Below are 13,368 nucleotides of genomic sequence, written 5' to 3'. Positions count from 1 at the left end.
CTGCCAATGCTCTACAGTACAAACCATCTTATTACGGAACATTCAATGTCACACACACCAGCTTTTCCCACTTAATTCCCTATCCTGCGCAAATCAATGTAATGTCACAATCAGACATTTGTAACTGCGCTTTAGAAGCACAACAGACAAAGCATTAACTGCTATGATGCTGTAAAAAATAGTTAAACTGTCCTTAAACAGAAAGCCTACACAGTCACTCTTCCGATGAGTATTCCAGATTTATAAAAAAAAGAAAAATACAAAAAAGAAAATTCCTAGGTAATCGACGAGAGTTCACAGTTATTTCTGCCACATACCAAACAAACTACACTGTCAGCCGGAGATAGAGTAGTAGAACCATGGAGTTGGACACTAGGGTTCGACTATGGGAGTTACTACCAAGACATTGGCAGGGGGGTTGTCATGCAAAGCCCCAAAGTATTATATAATAAAGAAAGATGGAGGGTTCTGAGGCACTGAGCAGGAGATGGCTCCATCACGCCCTATGCTAAATGTGGGTGGGCCTCTTAGAATTTTCCGGGTGGGGTGCCCTAATGTTCGGTGTTGGTAGACAGGGGTGCAAATTGAAAATGTCTGATAATTAACTCACAGAATTTAAAATTATGTTAAGAGGAAAGGGTACAGGGAATATGTGCAAAGGGCAATGCTAAAATGAAAGGGAAAAAAAGGGCTAGGTGAGGAAATAAACAGGGATATGGGAGTCTCTCCCCGTAAATGGAAAAAAACCAGGAACAGTAAGTACAATGGTTAAAGTGTATAAATGAACAAGGTTTACATTAACGCAAATTAAAGGTGATATGAGGGCATTTCCATGTATATTAATGAAGAAATCTCAAGATTTACCTACTAACTCGTAAAGCAAACAGATAAATGCAAAATTAATAATAATTTTAAAAAATGATTAGCCACTCTAGTAAAGCAAAAGGAACGAATAATACTACAGGCATAGGCGCAGACCCTCAGCGGGAGAAATGGACCCGGAAAAGTTAGTAAGGTCCAGGTACAGCAGTTCCGTAAGCACTGGGCTGAGTAGCAGACTGATTAGGAGGCACGGGCAGGTACAGTAGCGTGATGGACAGAATAACTGAGTAGCTGTGCAGAAGGTGAAGTATCCAAGACTTTCTGAAGAAGGCAGGATTCTAGTGTGCTGTGCAAAAGGACTGAGGCACTGGAGTGTCCCTTGTAGGCATTATGCGCAATGAAGCAGGTCTGCCATTTTTTCCAAAAAGCACATTCTGCATCTTGTAAGGTAAAATTCATGAATCTGGGCCTGAAAAAAAAGCAGATGGCAAGGGAGGACCGTGTAGAGAGAACAATAGATGCAGGACCCTCCCTGCTTGGACCACGGCCAGCAGGAGCAGTGCCATAGTTTGGAGTCATCCGAGTGCACAGTAATATGTCCTGATCATTTAGGCACACTTCTGGTCTCCTGACTCTGCTTTTAGAATCCTGTAAAGCAACATGCTACAAAGACTACACAAACTTATTTCTGAACTCCAGGGTCACTCCTGCTCTTCACAAACAAACCACAACTTACGGTCAAACACCAGGCTGGGATGTCCAGGCACAGTTCTGCTCTCCACACACCAACTACAGTCTTCTGAAGCACTGTCACGACCAACACATACACTGGCACTTCCACACCCAGCTTCCTATCAAACAGCAGGTGACAGAGCCTCTGGCACACGCCTGCTCTCCACACACCACCCACAGCCCCTATTGAACAGTGAGGTATGCACACAAAGCACATCCTTCTCACACAGCTTTCAATCCAACAGGACCCAAACATCTGTCAGTCTCACTCCTTGTCACTACATACCACCTGTAGCTTCTTAAGCAAGCTATAGCACCTGTCAAAACCTTTGGGTACACACCAACTCAACAAATACCAACCGTATGAAACATTAGCCAAAGGCCCCGAAACACCATCTCAACACACCAACTACTGATGTATATCAAAGAGCAGGGTATAAAAACTTCACAGGCATCTCCTCGGCAAGACACGGTTGTATACATAACTGTACACATCTAACTTTAAAAGTGTGTGAAGATTTGACCTGTTACGCTCTGTGCCAAAATAGCACCCTCCTACTCACTAAGATATTCATTAGAGCCAGAGGGCGAATAAACAGCAGAAGCCCGTTTGTGACACATATGAACACATGAAATGAGGCATGCTGATTTTGCCAAGTTCCAATACGATGTTTGTAGTAGCCATGAAACACAAACTTACCTAACAAAAGATGAAACACAAACGTACTTAAAACACTGTAGCAGGTACAAAAACAGCAGGAAAGACCCACACACAGATTATCTACCACTGCAAATGTAATATCAAGAAGCATGAAGCAAATACTAATTTGCCTTTACACAAAGAGGTTGGTGAAGATTCACCCCTCCAATCGATTATCACCACACTGGTTTTGTAGCTGGTCTTTGCCCGCGTCAACCACTCAACAGGTTACCTTTAATTGAGATAGCAGTGATGCTACACCTTGCAGTATATGTTGCTCCTAGTGCTTCGACCTCTGAGCTTGTCCTCCATCTCGATAGAGTGGGAGTTTCATCTGTGGTGGTTTCTCCATTTGCGCCTAAAAGCAGCCTGTGGGACAGTGCAGTCTTGTGGAGGGTTTATGGGGTATAGTTTGGAATTCTGGCAGAAACGTGGAACTTCAAAACAAAATAGTTACCAAACCTATGGCAACAACCAATAAACGCCACAGGCTCTTCTGCAAGGACTTTTCTATTGCCCAATTCTGCTTTACACCGTAGGCCAGAGCTCTCTCCACCTAGCAAAGACCAAGCATACACGCTTTACAGCTAATGCTTAGAAGCTCCTTATGCTGCACATGCTTTCAATGTTTCACATTTTCCCCATGGTCGAGAGGGCTGATGCTTAAGGGTGCCCCAGATTCCAAGATCCAGTCTATACGGTCAAAGTTTAGCTGGAATAAAAGGAGCCTTAAATTGCACATACACACAAATAAAAAAACAAGACGGCAGCAAACCTATACCAACAGCAAGAAGATAAAAACAGTACGTGCAAAAGTGTGCTACAGAAGAGTATTTTTAATAACTATGAAGCAATTTCAAGAAAACATCTACACAGAATCAGGTGGTACAAACGGCAACAAGCAATGCAATCTCACTGAAAAATATAAGCTAACCAGTGGGCAATTTTCCAATTAACAAATTGCAGGAAGGCCACTCTTAAGTATGGAAGAAAACAGACCGTTATAGGTAGATCAAACTGAGACTAGGATCAGACCACTTTTGGGGCAATAGGAAGCTAAATCTTCCTTATACTGTCTGAAAAGGGTGCTATCATCATCTCTGGTTTATCACTACTCTTTGGGGGGGGGCGGCACAATTCTTCTCAACAGAGTGGAGCTTCCAACACTGTTTTAAGTGAAACCCTGTTAGACAGTAATCATGAGACAGATCACCTCCACCCCTTTTGGTTTTCTTTCCAATCTTTATCATCATGACAGAAAGAATTATATTATCTTCAAAAAGGCACTAAGCAAAAAAAATGAGGATTTCAGTGTTCGGAGATACTATTTAGAAAATGCACAACATCTTTTTTAAGTACTCCCTGGCCATAAAGATATACGTTCACCAACAGATAAGTGCTTGCACCTGTGACAGGCCAAGTGAATTGTACTCTTGTTCATGTACACCTTCCTCCCTGGAAAGATTGCTGCAGTCTACCAGGTACCAAACGTTAAATAAGCTATACTGTGCAATACATTTCTCAGGATTCTTGAGGAGCTCACCAGTCATTTTCTTAACAAACAAAAAAAGACTATTAATTCCAAATAAGAGCATATGTATAAAGTTAGAAATGGGGCACTGTTTGCTAAGTGAATTCAAAGTTGTTATTCAACCAACAGACATACTCTGTCACTGTGGCAGCATTCCCTGATCAGGAGGCAGAAACACACAACACACTAATGGAAGGATAACACAATCACAAATTCCTACTCTCAAAATAATATTTATGGTGGTTAAGATGAAAAACACTGAAGATTACATCCACCCTAGTGTAGCTTGTGCCACTAAGCATTCTCATGCGCCTTATGGTCTTCAAGAATAGGATGCACGATATTCAACGTCTTTAAATTTTGTGCATCCTTTGAAAGGCATTAAACTAAATGTTTCTGGTGGCAGACAACGTTGACACAATGCTTCACTTAGTTCCCTGAAGAAAAATAACCACTTCACCTAAAACTGACACTCATTCCAGAAAAAATTGCCATCAATTTTTAATAAGCGTAGGCTAAGCCAATAGGTCTTGCAATGGCTTTGCTGTTTAACAACACCCAAGCAAGTGCAGCAATAGGCAACTGAATGATGACCAGCTAACCTATGTAAACAGTCTTCTACTGCACGGCAAAGTTGCATTAGCGTTTTATTCACTTTTAAGATAGAAACAAATCTGCATACTGAAACAAGCACGGTCAATGACAAAACGTCTGGCTTATAAATAAGTGTTTCATCAGTCATCGATGGCCTTAGGCATTTAATAATCATATATGATCTGTACTGGGTTACCTATTTTGCTAAGAAAATGCCTAGTGTGTGAGTTCCAGTTTTAGGATTTAGTCACACTCTGAAACCCACCATTATAGGCTCAGTCAAACCCTCGTGAGCCCCAGTGGGAGGCGGCAACTGACTGCGAGGGAAGCTCATAGTCGCAGATCGCAGACAGGCGCAGCTCATGCCACACCAACTGGTAAGAGGTAGCAATAGTAACATAAAGAGGACATCATGAATGCTCACTTCAAGCACCCACAAAAATTAATAACGAAACCTGCCCACTCCCAGCCAAACACAATGAAACAGTATTCAGGACGACGCCTATGCCCAGCAATGCTCGAAGAAAGGATGTGGCATAACATTTAGAGCTGCCGACTTTGGAACTGGGGGGACAGGGTTCGAGTCTCAGAGCCTGCCCTACCCGTGCAAACAAAAAAGAAAAGCTGACATGCTAATCAGAAGGGGAAATAAACTGCGAAATTCCACCCCAAAAATGCAGATTGATTTAGAGCGAGGATGAGGTGCAACATCCAGAGCTGCAAACTTTGCAAACTGGGGAACCGGGTTTTAGTCTCGGCTCTTTCCGTACCTATAAAAAAAACACATTGCAGACATGCCGATCGGAATAAATAAAACAATGGAGAAACTAAAAAAAATTGCAGATTGGAAACAAAAAAACGCAACGGAAACAAAAGGACAAATGCAGATAGGTGGGTTTATCACTGCGGTGATCTTTTCTGAACTTGCGCTGGGTGAACACATATAGTTAGAAAAGCCAACATTTCCAGAACAAGGGCAGAAACAAAAAAAAACAAGCATTTGAAATGCAATAGGTCTCGCATTATTAAAGTTAGAGCTATTGGCATTGTAAATGGCAATGCCTTTTATTTATGTTTTTGTTATTAAAACATAAATAAAAGGCAGTGTCATTTACAATGCTAATAGCTTAAACTCTCGCAAAAGTGAGACCTATTGCATTGCAAATGCTTGTTTAAAGGACACCCCACACACTACTTCCCCAACCTACCAACCTTCAGCGATAGGACAAAACTTCAAGCTTATCTTAACAAGTCCATACCTGAATACAGCGTGCTTCGAAGAGCAGCACATGCCCTGCTCAGGATCGACCTAAAAAGTCTCCGTTTTAATAGAATTACACAATATGGTCGGGTATACAGGGAAGAGCCGATTCTGCAGCTAGGATGGCTAGAATGTTCAGGCAGTGTTGGATAGTTGTCAGGGGCTATTCATTCGTTGCCTTTTAGAGGATAAAGAACATTCTTTTCTGCTCCTAAAAAATGTAATAGGTGTCAGTTATAAAGGGCTTTTATGTTAAGCGCTACACATGGAACATTGTTTAATGTAATTGATACCTAGTGTTAACTGGTCCTTTTTTTCAGTGACTTTGTGTGCGTGCTTGGGTTTGTTGGTGGTGTGCGTGCTTGGGTTTGTTGGTGGTGTGCGTGCTTGGGTTTGTTGGTGGTGTGCGTGCTTGGGTTTGTTGGTGGTGTGCGTGCTTGGGTTTGTTGGTGGTGTGCGTGGGGGTGGGTGTGTGTGTGTGTGTGTGTGTGTGTGTGCGTGCGTGTGCGTGCGTGTGCGTGCGTGCGCGTGTGCGCGTGCGGTGTGCGTTGTGCGTTGTGCATGTGCGCGTGCGCGTTGTGCGTGTGTCTTTATCTGCAGATTATAGGTTAACATCTCTGCTGGGCAGCCTCTGCCTTTCATCCTTTGGTGTCATTCTCCCTCTGACACGTCATTGGTTTCACACGAGTCTCACTGTGGTGAGAGTACTGCAGGAGAGTATCAGGGGTACTGGGTCTCTGGATGACAGTTTGTGTGGAATAAGGTTTTTAGAAGAGTGCTTTAGACCGATGACCCCAGAGCCTGCTCCCTTCCAGTGTGTGGTGAGATTTTTAGGATGTGGGGGCTCTGAAGCGTCAAGAAATGCGTTACTTACCTGTAACTGCAGTTATCCAGTATTAGTGTCTTTCATAGATTCACATGCCTGAATCATTCCCCGTCGTCGAGACGGGAGCCTCCGGTATATAAAAAAGTAATGTCCTAGAGACATACATAGAAAAGAATAGGCCTAAGGATCCCACCTTAGTGTCCTATCCACGTCCTTTTGTAAAAAGGACCTGAATAGAGTAGGCCCAAGGGTCCCACCTTCGTGGCCTATCTGTGTCCTTTTGTGAAAAGGACCAAAGTCAAGAAGGCAACCAATCAGCTACCACCTCCTTCTAGAACCTTCCTGTCAGGAGCCCAGGTCTCTCAGATTTTCGTACGCACCAAGCTAGGTAGGCGTAAACTTGTTAGAAAGATAGGTGAGTCCTTCCAGGGGAGGCAGGAGGGTGCATGTGAATCTATGAAAGACACTAATACTGGATAACTGCAGTTACAGGTAAGTAACGCATTTCTTATCCAGTATTTGGGTGTCTTTCATAGATTCACATGCCTGAATCAGAGTAGCAAGCAATATATTATGCACATTTCTGATGGCATGGCATATACTAGTCCTTAGATAATACACATCATGCGAGCATGAACCATCATTAGACATCCACAATAAGTAGAAGTAGAGAAATGTGCATACCAGAGAAGGATGGAGGAAGGCTCACCTTACGGAATATATATATATATATATATATATATATATATATATATATATATATATATATATATATATATATATATATATATATATATATATATATATATATATATATATATATATATATATATATATATATATATATATATATATATATATATATATATATATATCTGAACACTTCTTGTCCCACTACTGCATCCTTCCTCAGCTCCGTATCCAGGCAGTAGTGCCTAGTGAATGTATGCGGCGACTTCCATGTTGCCGCCCTGTAAATGCCAATGACTGGCACCCCTGCGAAGAGGGCCATAGAAGTGGACATTGCTCTTGTGGAGTGCGCTCTCACTTTGGAATGCAATGGCTGTCCAGCTTGGTCATGACAGAAAGTAATGGCTGCAGAAATCCATCTGGAGATGCTCTGCTTGGTAAGTGGTAGACATCTCCTAGGTCTACTGTAAGCTACTAAGAGCTGGTTAGATTTCCTGAATGTTTTCGTTTTGCCAATGTAAAACTTCAAGCATTGTTGAGATCCCTAGCATGCAGCGATCTTTCAGTTGCCATGCTTGGGTTTGGAAAGAAGGAACGCAGAACCGCAGGTTCATTTAGGTGGAAGTCCGACGGGACTTTTGGGATAAACCTAGGATTGGTTCTCAGGATTACTTTGTTGTTTTTTAAAACCGTAGAAAAGGATCCTGGATTAAACAAGCATTGGAAATGCAATAGGTCTCGCATTAGGAAAGTTTGATTTTTTTTATTTAGGTGTTGGTTTTGAAAATAGCAAAATTAATAGCTTTGTCAGTTACAATGTCAATAGTTTTAACTTTCGCAAATGTGACACCTATAGCATTTGTAATGCAATGTGTGTTGTATTTAAGTGACTTAGATGTATTGATATTACAAATAACAATGGCTTTTAATTTTGTAAATAATTACTTAAATAAAATGTATTGTAATTTATAATGGCAATAGCTTAAACGTTTGTAAATAACTTGTGAAGATTATGTTCAGTGTATTTTATTGTGACGAAAATCCAAGAACATTGCATTTGCGCACACACACACACACACACACACACACACACACACACACACACACACACACACACATAGATGTGGAGGATCTGGGGGATATGGTGGTGGTGGATGTGGTGGTGGTGATGGTGGATGTGGTGGTGATGGGGTGGATGTGGTGGTGATGGGGTGGATGTGGGGGTGGATGTGGGGGTGGATGTGGGGGTGGTGGTGGTGGATGTGGATGTGGATGTGGTGGATGTGGATGTGGATGTGGTGGTGGTGGATGTGGTGGTGGTGGATGTGGTGGTGGTGGATGTGGTGGTGGTGGATGTGGTGGTGGTGGATGTGGTGGTGGTGGATGTGGTGAGGTGGTGGATGTGGTGAGGTGGTGGATGTGGTGAGGTGGTGGATGTGGTGAGGTGGTGGATGTGGTGGTGGTGGATGTGGTGGTGGATGTGGTGGTGGAAGTGATGGTGGAAGTGATGGTGGAAGGGATGGTGGAAGGGATGGTGGAAGGGATGGTGGTGGGTGTGGTGGTGGGTGTGGTGGATGTGGTGGTGGTGGATGCGGTGGTGGATGAGGTGGTGGATGTGGTGGTGGATGTGGTGGTGGATGTGGTGGTGGTGGAGGAGGTGGTGGATGCGGTGGTGGATGTGGTGGTGGTGGATGCGGTGGTGGTGGATGTGTTGGATGTGGTGGTGGATGCGGTGGATGTGGTGGTGGACGTGGTGGTGGGTGTGGCGGTGGATGTGGTAGGTGTGGTGGATGTGGTGGTGGATGCAGTGGTGGTGGATGCAGTGGTGGTGGATGCAGTGGTGGTGGATGCAGTGGTGGTGGATGTGGTGGTGGATGTGGTGGTGATGGATGCGGTGGTGATGGATGCGGTGGTGATGGATGCGGTGGTGATGGATGCGGTGGTGATGGATGTGGTGGATGCGGTGGTGGTGGATGTGGTGGAGAAGTGGTGGTGGATGTGGTGGTGGATGTGGTGGTGGTGGATGTGTTGGTGGTGGATGTGTTGGTGGATGTGATGGTGGATGCGGTGGTGGATGCGGTGGTGGATGCGGTGGTGGATGCGGTGGTGGATGCGGTGGTGGATGCGGTGGTGGATGCGGTGGTGGATGCGGTGGTGGATGCGGTGGTGGATGCGGTGGTGGATGCGGTGGTGGTGGATGCGGTGGATGTGGTGGTGGAAGTGGTGGTGGATGTGGTGGTGGATGTGGTGGTGGATGCGGTGGTGGATGCGGTGGTGGATGCGGTGGTGGATGCGGTGGTGGATGCGGTGGTGGATGCGGTGGTGGATGCGGTGGTGGATGCGGTGGTGGATGCGGTGGTGGATGCGGTGGTGGATGCGGTGGTGGATGCGGTGGTGGTGCATGTGGTGGATGTGGTGGTGGTGGATGTGGCGGCGGTGGATGTCATGGTGGATGTGGAGGTGATGGTGGATGTGGTGGTGGATGTGGTGGTGATGGTGGATGTGCTGGTGGATGCGGTGGATGTGGTGGTGGATGTGGTGGTGGTGGATGCGGTGGTGGATGTAGTGGTGGATGCGGTGGTGGATGTAGTGGTGGTGGGTGTGGTGGATGTGGTGGTGGGTGTGGTGGATGTGGCGGTGGATGTGGCGGTGGATGTGGCGGTGGATGTGGCGGTGGATGTGGCGGTGGATGTGATGGATGTGGTGGTGGATGTGGTGGTGGATGTGGTGGTGGATGTGGTGATGGATGTGGTGATGGATGTGGTGATGGATGTGGTGATGGATGTGCTGGTGGATGTGGTGGTGGATGTGGTGGTGGATGCGGTGGTGGTGGATGCGGTGGTGGATGTAGTGGTGGTGGGTGTGGTGGATGTGGTGGTGGGTGTGGTGGATGTGGTGGTGGATGTGATGGATGTAGTGGTGGATGGGGTGGTGGATGTGCTGGTGGATGTGGTGGTGATGGTGAATGTGGTGGTGGTGGATGCGGTGGATGTGGTGGTGGTGGATGTGGTGGTGGATGAAGCCGGGATGCTCAGACAGACCGGGCACTGAGCGCACAGCGCAACAACAAGCACTTAAGGCCTACTTCCTCAAGAGACTGCTTAATGCAGCACCACACCGTGTCTGCAGCTTTCCATTAAAGCTGTTTAATAGTCTTCCCTTGCAGTAAGTGAACCTCGTTTCAAGGACGCGTGGCGTGGTAGTGCGCTATTTGAAGCACACAGGCACTTCAGTGAATTTATTGCATTCATATTCCCTTTTATTTGTAGCAGAGGCCGCCTAATGTCCATCGCTGCGGTGTGCTGTGTCGCAGCCTTGTTTACGCTGCTGCACTAATTCAAGCTAATTTATGCCGGTAGGATAGCTAGCGCCATGATTTTGCACGATCGCGGCTGAGACATGCGGTGGTCTCCGTGTCACAAGTTCCTTAGTGTAAGGACAGACGGCCCACCAGCCTTTCAACACTCAGAGGTGGCTAGATCGGGTAATATTACATTAGGAAACATTAGCATGCCCTTTGCAGCGCTTAGAAATGGCACGGACGCGATCTAAAGCGCTACATAAAAAAACAAGATATCCATGTGCGTGATTCACAAATAAAAATCTTTGCACTGACTTCCATCTGCCTCGGTATGTATTATTATTCTCTACTACACACAGAAAAGGAAATGGCTACTTGCAAAGGAAGCTTTCAGTGTACAGATCGCTTTATACCGCATTCTTCCAGGCGGTGTCACCGTGGATATACTTCAAGAGTACCTGTAATAAAGGCAGGAAAGGGAAGTGTAGTAGGAAAACAAGGAGAAACACGAGAGACGGCCTGCGGCCGTCAAAGTGAAAGTGGGGGAGGAGAAATGCGACACGGCGGGAGGGGGCTGAGCGGGGAGAGCGGCATGAGGGTGTGAAGCAGCCGGGGCATTTGATGTGAAGCTAAGCTTCACTTCAAAGGTGTGGGAGGAGTGCGGCTGAGGGAACAGACGGCGATTTGATGATGTGCACGCGCACCTAAAAGCCACGGGCACAGCACCAAATCGCCACAGTTAGGTAAACTTTGTTTAAAGCCCTATAGTCTCGCTTCTCTCAATGCGCATGCGCATTGATAGGTCACGAGACCTAAAAACTGCTGTAGCTCACGGACACTCCCTGCAGATGTGAGTGCCAGGAGGAGCGCTGTTTTCCACGAGACATACTTCAGGACAGCTCTGTGTACTGGGTCAAACGGATGTTTCATGAGCTGGTCAAGAACCGCATTGAGATGCCAGGCAGGTGGCAACACACTTACTGGCGGGAAAGATCTGTATAATCCTTTTAGAAATTGCTGAATCGACCTGCTTGACCAGAGAGATAGACTCGTTGAAGTTCTTTTATAACGAGATATTGCTGCTAAGTGTAGCTTAATGGAGGAGTGGGCCAGGCCCTACTGTGCCAGATGTAATAGATAAGGTAGATTTGCTCCGGCGAGGAGGAGAAAAGCCGAAGATTTTGATCTGCACACCAAACACAAAAGCGCTTCTATTTCAGGGAATACGTTTTGGTCGTTCCGTTTGCCCTTGCTCTGGCAAGAATGTCCCTACAGTCTTGTGGAATATTCAGATTGTGGAACTCAGGAGCCCGGTAGCTAACCTGAGAGACTTCAGATCCGGATGTTGTACATTATGAGGAGCGATGGATACTGCCGAAGGTGGATCGACGGCTCCAGGGATAGACGGTGGCGCTCTGAACTAATGTTGCCTCAGCCAAGTTGGGGCTATTAAAAGTAGAGTACAAGGCTCCATCAAAATATTCCTGAGGACTCTAGGAAGCCTCGGGAATGGCGGAAAGGCGTACGCAAAGACGCTTGCGCCATGCGATGGAAAATGCATTCCCTAGAGACCCTGACTGGGGATGCCAACCTGCGAAGTGTGGGCATTTGGCGTCCATTCTAGTCGCAAATAGATCGATTTGCAGCGTGTCCCATCTGGAGAAGATCTGGTCGATAAGTTGTTGATCTAGCTCCCCCTTGTGTGACAATGTCTTCTGCATGCTCAACGCGTCGGCGAGCACATTGTCCGCGCCTGGGACATATTCCGCCCTTGGGGTTACATTGTGGAGTATGAGCCAATACCAGACTTTTTTGCGACTCGCGAGAGAGTGTCAGCGAGCGTGTCCCTCCCTGTTTGTTGAGGTAGTGCATAGTCGTGGTGTTGTCTGTCCGGACGAGCACCAGGGAATATTTGATTCTTGGCAGGAAAACATGAAGGGCCAGGAAGATCGCCCACAATTCAAGCAGATTGATATGTAGTTTCTTCTCCGTAGGAGACCACTATCCGCTTATCTGTAGCTCTTGCAGAAAAGCTCCCCAGCCTTCCAAGGAGGCGCCTGTTGTGGCAATATGAGGAGTAGCCGAAGCAGGAATGACAAGCCTTGAGACAGGTTTTGAGATGACATCCACCATCGAAGGGCTCCGACCATCTGAGGATTCACTTTTATGTGGCCTTCGAATGACCCTGTGCATTGGACCCACTGCTTTGAGAGCGCCTCCTGAAGATTCCTCAATCGTAGTTGACAGTGAGGAATCAGGAGGATACACGCTGACATCATGCCCAGGAGGGATTTGAAGAGGCGGACTGTCAAGGCTTTCTTCGAGGCTACTATAGCAGCAAGTGCAAAAGGCTTGTTCATCCTCTCTCTGGATGGGAAAGCTTTTGCAGACCGTGTGTCCAGGGTTGCACCTAGGAAACTGATGTACTGAGAAGGTTGTAGGACCGATTTTTCCTGATTGAGGGTGAGACTCAAGCAATCGAAAAGCTTTGAACAGGCGTTGGATGACCTGGACGCATCTTTTAAGGATGAAGCCCTGACCAGCCAGTCATTTAGATACAAAAAGACTTGGTGATGGCAGTGTCTGAGATATGCCGCCACCGTGGCACGACATTTCATGAATATGTGCGGTGCAGACTTGGGCCCGAAGGGTAAAAGGCAAAACTGCAAGTGTCTGCCCGCTACTGCAAATCTCAAGTACCGTTTTGTGATTCCCGTGAATTGGGATATGGAAGTAAGCGTCCTGTATGGCTACGGACGCTCTAAAATCCTGCTTATACAGTAGTCGCAAGACCTCCTGGACCGTTACCATGCAAAACGACTGCTTCTTAGGAATTTGTTGAGGGCCCTGAGGTCCAAGATTGGTCTCCACTTCTTGTCTTTTTTCTGGATCAAAAGAAGTGGGAATAAAA

The 13,368-nt window shown here is 46.2% G+C and overlaps 1 protein-coding gene across 7 annotated transcripts in view; it reads right to left on the bottom strand.

Annotated features, from left to right (window-relative positions):
• EP300 (EP300 lysine acetyltransferase) overlaps positions 1-13,368 on the bottom strand; it is a 561,889-nt gene that overhangs the window by 458,254 nt on the left and 90,267 nt on the right. The gene's annotated exons all lie outside the window — the stretch shown is intronic.

Source organism: Lissotriton helveticus, chromosome 1_1 (assembly GCF_964261635.1).
Source record: "Lissotriton helveticus chromosome 1_1, aLisHel1.1, whole genome shotgun sequence".
Classification (NCBI taxonomy): domain Eukaryota; kingdom Metazoa; phylum Chordata; class Amphibia; order Caudata; family Salamandridae; genus Lissotriton; species Lissotriton helveticus.
This window is presented reverse-complemented; position numbering and strand designations above follow the sequence as displayed.